This window comes from Piliocolobus tephrosceles, chromosome 7 (assembly GCF_002776525.5).
Source record: "Piliocolobus tephrosceles isolate RC106 chromosome 7, ASM277652v3, whole genome shotgun sequence".
Classification (NCBI taxonomy): domain Eukaryota; kingdom Metazoa; phylum Chordata; class Mammalia; order Primates; family Cercopithecidae; genus Piliocolobus; species Piliocolobus tephrosceles.
Genome location: NC_045440.1, coordinates 76,393,320 through 76,399,760, shown reverse-complemented (window position 1 = coordinate 76,399,760; position 6,441 = coordinate 76,393,320). Strand labels below are relative to the sequence as shown.

Here is a 6,441-nt window from a genome sequence, read left to right as displayed (position 1 = left end):
CCAATATAATAGTGTCACTTTACATTTGTCTTTGAGGTAGATTATTACTGTTTGCAGGTAGAGACATTGCTTTACTTATATTTGTATTCCAGGTACCATGTACAGACCCTATAACTTAATTTCTGCTAAAGTAATGTGTATTAACTTTATTTGAAACCTATAACTATGATGTCTGAAATAAGAAAATGCAAAAAATAAAAAATAAAAATTTTGAAACACAGTCCATAATCTTCAGTCAACCAAGAGCGTAAGCAAAGCACAAGACAGTGCCTAAGCCCAAGGGAGCAAAGACTCAAAATACTTAAAACATTAAATTGTCAGATCCAGTTGATATCATACTTTTAAATGATACCCTACTATTAAATAATGATACTTTAAAATTAGATGGGGAAAAACTGTCTAGATTTCTTGTCAACTTTTTGTTATCCTTTATAAATATGATTCTTCTCTACTGAAATAGAGTGTAAGGAGTGTCAAACATTGAACAGATAAAATGCTTGATTTAAATAATGCAAGAATTTATCCACATATATTTTGAGAGTAAGAACTATTTTCTCATTTCATAGCTATTTAATCTGAAGAAACATTAAATGACTTGCTCTGGGATACACAACTGACAGGGGACAGAACTGAGATCTGCACACAGGTGGGAATGACTCCAAAGCCAATGTTCCAGCCATTGAACTATACTTGGTGTGATTTTTCTCTACACTGCTTAGCTGAATTCTCCAAGAAATTAGAGACTCTCTTTCTTATTCATCAATACATCTCCAAGGCCTATTTGAGGGTTTGGACAGGTTTCCAGGGGTCCACAATTTTCTGAAGTTATAAGTACTTTGTGTATATAAATATAATAATCTCTAGAGAGAAGATCAATAAAAACAAGTGACACCTATTAAGAACTTACAACAAGTCAAGCAGTGCTTTAGATGCATTATCTCACTCTATCATAAGAACAGCAACACAGAACACATACCTGGTACTCAATGTGCCAGGCAGTGTTCTAAATGTTTCCCATGGATTAGCATATATAATTACCCTACAAATTCTATGACACAGGTATTATAATTGCAAACATTTCAAAAATGAGGAAATTGGACCTCAAAGAGGATAAGTTGCCGAAGCTCCCCCTCCCTTCGCATTTAGGGAAAAACTGGGCTGGGATGGAAACCTTGCCATCTGACAACAAGGCCTGCCCTTGTGACATACACCACAGAACTTCCCATGAAGCTGGTCATCCTCAAAGACCTTCATGTTCTTCAAACTGTTGAGTGTCACACAAAAAGAAAAAAATGAACTCCCTATTCGTTTTCCAGGAAACCATCTTGATAAAAATGAAAGCTTTTCAGGGGAACATCAGATGTTATCAGCTAATTCTATCATGTAAAGAGCATACTCTATCAACACATTTTAAAATATAAGGTAGGGAAGAACAGGCAATAAGGCAGATCTGTTATTTAAGGTCTACCCATAATGAGTGGGTAAGATAGTATTGAGTTACAAAGATACATATGGAAACAAATAGCTCTGTATAGCTCCTACAAATTATCCAACAGCAGCAAGGGTGCTGATACCTCTTACAGATATTTTGTGGCCTAGAAAAGTGCCTTCCCCGGGGAATAGTTAGCCAAAAGCAAAGGGACAAGGCTTGGCTTGTGGGTAGTGTCAAGGTTTCAACTCTTCCTCTGCTCAGTTAGGCACCTCTGTGCAGTGAGCAACTCAGTGATAACATGGAGCAGCCATGGTTCTGTTCATGACCTAGAGTCAACGTGCCTGCATTTGAATCCGCAACTCTATCCCGTGTAAACGTGTAACCTTAGTCAAGTTATTTCATTTATCTCTGGTTCACTTTTCCCATCTGTAAAGTAGGAAGACTGTTAATACTGTTAATATGAATGGCATAAGAAAGCATATAAATTGCCTACAATAGTACCTAGGGCATATTAAGTATATCCATAAGAATTACCTTATCTGTATATCTGTGTGTGTGTGTGTGTGTGTGTGTGTGTATTCTTTAAAACATAAGAATAAGAGTAAGCCATATTTGCAGAGTTCCTTATGTCTGTATATGAGTGTCAGGACTGACAGCAATAGGTATAAATACCTTTGAGGAGGGTGGAGAGAAGTAATCGCAAGGCTGTGGTTGTTTCAACAATATACTCAGTTGTTTCATTTGCACAGATAACTTTTTAAAGGATCCAGAGTGATAAGACCTCATTTAAAATCATACTTTTGTCCTAGGGGTGTGAATCTTCTCTTAGGAAGGGGGCGAACATGTAGGTACAAACCACAAAATCACAACTGCAACATGTTGTCATTGCAAACATGGTCCACATGTTTGCAGTTTAGAAATGCTCACTTATCATGTGTCAGTATCTCCAGCCATTCAGTAAATGGATAGTTAGCAACAAATGCAGTAGGTTCTTTTACAAGCTCAGAATAAGGTGGTATATTCAAGTGTATTTAATTCCATTCCCCTTTTTATTATATTTTTAAAGCGAAATTCTCAAAATCCCCAAGTCAGATGTTCTGGGACTGGTTTATACAATTCCCAACAATGAGGAATCAATTTTTCAACAATAGATTGACAACATTCTAAATAAGTCATTATTATCAAGTGTTGGCAAGCACGGTATAATAAATACACTGTGGGTGTTTAGAAAGGCTCTTGGCAATATCAATCAAACATCTCCCTGGTGCCAGCAATTCTCTTCTCAGAATAAATATTCAACAGTACCCATGCAAAGATAATGCATGTAGATATTCACATCACTGTTTGTAATACTTAGAATTGAAAAATCCAAGTGAATATTCTGAGGGACATTGGCTGGTTACCTTGGGCAGACACATTTAAAAAAAAAATCTGTATATATTGACAGATAAACATTTGAAAAATATTAAAGAAAAATAAATTTCAGAATACTAGTATGATATGAACCATTATTCAAATTTTAAAACAATAAAAGAAAAATTTCTGTGTTATACACATGGAGATTAGAGAAATACAAACCCAAACATCAACAGAAGTTACATATGATGGAGGAGGGGGGGTCTTTTTATGTTTTACTACAATTTTGATGTTGTTTTATGAGAAAATATTAACTTCAGAATTCATAGAAAAAACAAGAATTTAAAATAAATAAAAACAGGCCGGTTGTGGTGGCTCATGCCTACAATCTCAGCACTTTGGGAGGCCAAGGCGAGTGGATCACGAGGTCAGGAGTTCAAGACCAGCCTGGCCAACATGGTGAAACCCCATCTTTACTAAAAATACAAAAATTAGCCGGGTGTGGTGGTGGGTGCCTGTAATCCCAGCTACTCTGGAGGCTGAACTGAGGCGGCAGAGGTTGCAGTGAGCTGAGATTATGCCACTATACTCTAGCCTGGGCGACAGAGCAAGACTTCATCTTGGAAAAAAACAAAAACAAAAAACAAGGCACTCAACAACAAATACTTATTATTTGAATAAGGAGTATTGTTTTTTTAATCTTAGCAATCCCTAAAATAAATTTGCGCTATCCCATATGCCTATAACCGTGATTAAAGAATGCAATGTTTGTGAGATCTTAATAAACACACTTTACTAAAAGGGTTGAACCTTCACAAAGCATGTTGGAAAAATGTCCTTATTTGCATGCCCGTAACTGGAGCTCAGGAGAAATGGGAAGACAAACGGCTCTCAATTTTCCACTCCATTTTGAAAAGTGAAAAATAAGCAGTTTACCAACACTCACCACCACCTCCCTCTCCTTGCCACACCTTCAAATGATACCAGGAAAGAGCCCAACACTACTTGTTCACCTACTTCAACCACACAGCAGATCAGGTGGCCTGAATGAGAGTGTCCACAGGACATGAAAAGAGAGGGAGTGGTGGTGAGGAGGTGGGGACAGGAGGACTCCTATGGAAAAACGGTGACAGCTAGACAGGAAGAACAGTTTAATGACAAATAACCGCCTCAAAAGGGAGAAGAGAAACCTGTAAAATGAACGAGAAAGCAGAAGAAACTAACAAAAACAAAACCAGGAAATGGTGCTCTCAATGAGTATTTAGTTTCCAGGACGTCCCATTCACTTTTGAGCTTCTGGATTCTGTATTCTCTTGCCCTTGCCCTCAAGTGAAAACTCATGCTGAGTGTTTTGCTTGTTGGAGCAGTGCTTTGACTCAGTTCAGAGCAAGATTTATAAGCACAGATCATCAGGTATGAAGCACATATATTCCATTCTAAGATCTTATCACGTGCTGGCTTATTTCAGTTAGACCCAGAACGGTTATTGCTTAACTGGCACGTTGTTAACTAAGCTTCCAAAGGACATTTCATTCCAAAGTTAGCTAGGAAGGTCTCAATATTATGTTTAAAATATCCCCCAACGGCATCACCGGCAGATGCCGACTCCCAAAATTTGTCCATGAGAGACGGATGGAAGCTGAGACTTGAGCAAAGGCCATGCAAGGGGTGATGCTGCAGGACCAAGCACCTCCCCACAGATCTCCAGGGTCCATGAACATCCATTTATCCTGGACTTGCCTCAGGCCACAGAAGTACTTACACGGAAGACCCCCTAGAGACCTGGGAATCACATGACCCGCTACAACCACCAAAGCTTTCTCTGCACCCAAACAAATACAAATACAGCTCTCTCTATCCCGCTCTCTCCCCTCCCTTCTCTCTTTCTTTCTTTTCTAAGGTGAAGGACTGGCATCTTTCACTTCCCTGCTACCCCTACTCCCTGCTGCCCCACCTCCAGCGCCTTCTTCCCTCCAGCGCAGCCTGGGCGAGGCCTTGAGGCATCTGCTTTCCACACGCACCAGCCTAGGGGTCCTAGGGCTCAGCCCCTCCTTCAGCCGCCCGAGGGGAACCGAGGCTCCTCCCGCCCGGCAGTCGCCGGGGCGGTGCGCTGCGGCCAGCCCGGGCCCCGGGCGGCGGCGGAGAAACTTACCTGCGCGGGCCGCTCCTGGAGCTCCCGAGTCGCAGTCAGCCGCGCGGCCGCCGCCGCATCTCCTGGCAGCAGGTCCCCCACCCACCCCGCCGCGCTGTCCCGCGCCGCACTTTTCCCAGGCTGGGAAGTTTGCTGAAAGCGAGGAGGTGGGAAGTGGGGGTGGGGCTGAGGGGACTTGGGAGAGGAAGCTTGAGGATTTTGTTGTTGTTTGTTTGTTTGTTTGTTTTTCCCGATCTCTAGCAAATATTTTAGACCATATGCTGGGAGAATATTAGCTTTGCTCAATGGCGACAGGGCAGCGGCCTGACTCTCACAGTTCGATCGATTTACTAAACAAACTGAAACGTGGGTGGGGACGTTAAACAGTAACCAGTAGACTCAATGAAAACTGAAAGCAGCGAGGCCGCCACCGCCTCGGCGCGCTCATTTCCCTGTTCCCAAGGCCCCAGGGCGACCGGCGGTCGGGCCAGCAAGTCCCAAAGCCCGGTCTCCCGAGACCGTAGCGGCTCTCCCTGGCCTTCGCGGGGCCCAGGCGGTGACCGCCGCCGCCACTGCCGGAATCTCCACCATCCGGGCGAGGCGCCCCGCGCTGCACCGCTCTGAACTGGAGCGGATCGCTCTCCGCCTCCTACACCCTGGGGAGCCCCGGAGGGTCCGCGCCTGGAGCCCGAGGCCAGGGTTTCCTTCACTTGACTCGTGCTAAGTCCCCTCCCCCGCCCCGGGTCACGCCTCGTCTTGGGCGATGTCAACTCTGGCTTGTGGAAGTGCTTTTGGACACACGGTAGCAGGGGGAAGCTTGCTGACCCTAGAATGCTGATTTCATCCTGAGCTCATGAGGTCCAGAAACGGCTGGAAGTATCTTTAAAGGGAATTAAATGGGTTCCTAGGGGCAGCTCTGAAGCCACACCACTAGGGGAAGCTCCCACCGTTTCTTCAAACTGCATGTTGGGCCTCTGGGATTATATTCTACCATGACGCTCCTGACCACCTAGCTCGGCAAGAGTTCTGGGAAGAGGAGGGGGAATGGTTTTCCGTTCCCATCCGTGCCAGCTACCTGTGGTTTTAGTCTTTAAGTACCTCTTTACATATGTATTTGATGGAAAACTTCCTTTTCTCCCTCCCATACCCTTTAGCTTTCGACTTGCAGAAGTGGGGCTCAGACCCATCCCAGATGCGCTGATCTTCTTGGTCAGGCGTTTGTTCACCTGCAATATAGCCAGAGAGCCGGCTTTTAAAAACATCTCAACAATTTAACTTCGTGGTTTCAGGAATGAGTGACTTCAGGTCAAACAAGTAATTATCATCATGAGATAAATAGTTACCTAATCCGTAAGATTTTTCTTTTCCTACCAAAGGGTTGGCTGATATTTTAAGGCTGTAATGACAATGCCAGGGAGATCAAAGAGCTAGGTGTTTTTTTCTTTTTCTTTTTAGATCGGATTTACTAAACTTTCTCAGTTTCCTCCTTCCGAATATCTTACTGAAAGGTTCTTTGAAAAAC

General features: G+C 43.2%; 1 protein-coding gene across 2 annotated transcripts in view; it reads right to left on the bottom strand.

The window, feature by feature from the left end:
* The window catches only part of HNF4G (hepatocyte nuclear factor 4 gamma), a 167,506-nt gene extending 162,254 nt beyond the window's left edge, over window positions 1–5,252 (bottom strand). Inside the window, exon 1 of one of the 2 annotated variants that reach the window (XM_023184069.3) lies at window positions 4,941–5,252. The gene's annotated coding sequence lies outside the window, so the exon portion shown is untranslated. Of the gene's footprint in view, window positions 1–4,742; window positions 4,870–4,940 lie in introns of those variants that run through there. The other variant, XM_023184070.2, reaches the window with a different exon arrangement.
* Between the last annotated feature and the right edge of the window lie 1,189 nt (window positions 5,253–6,441).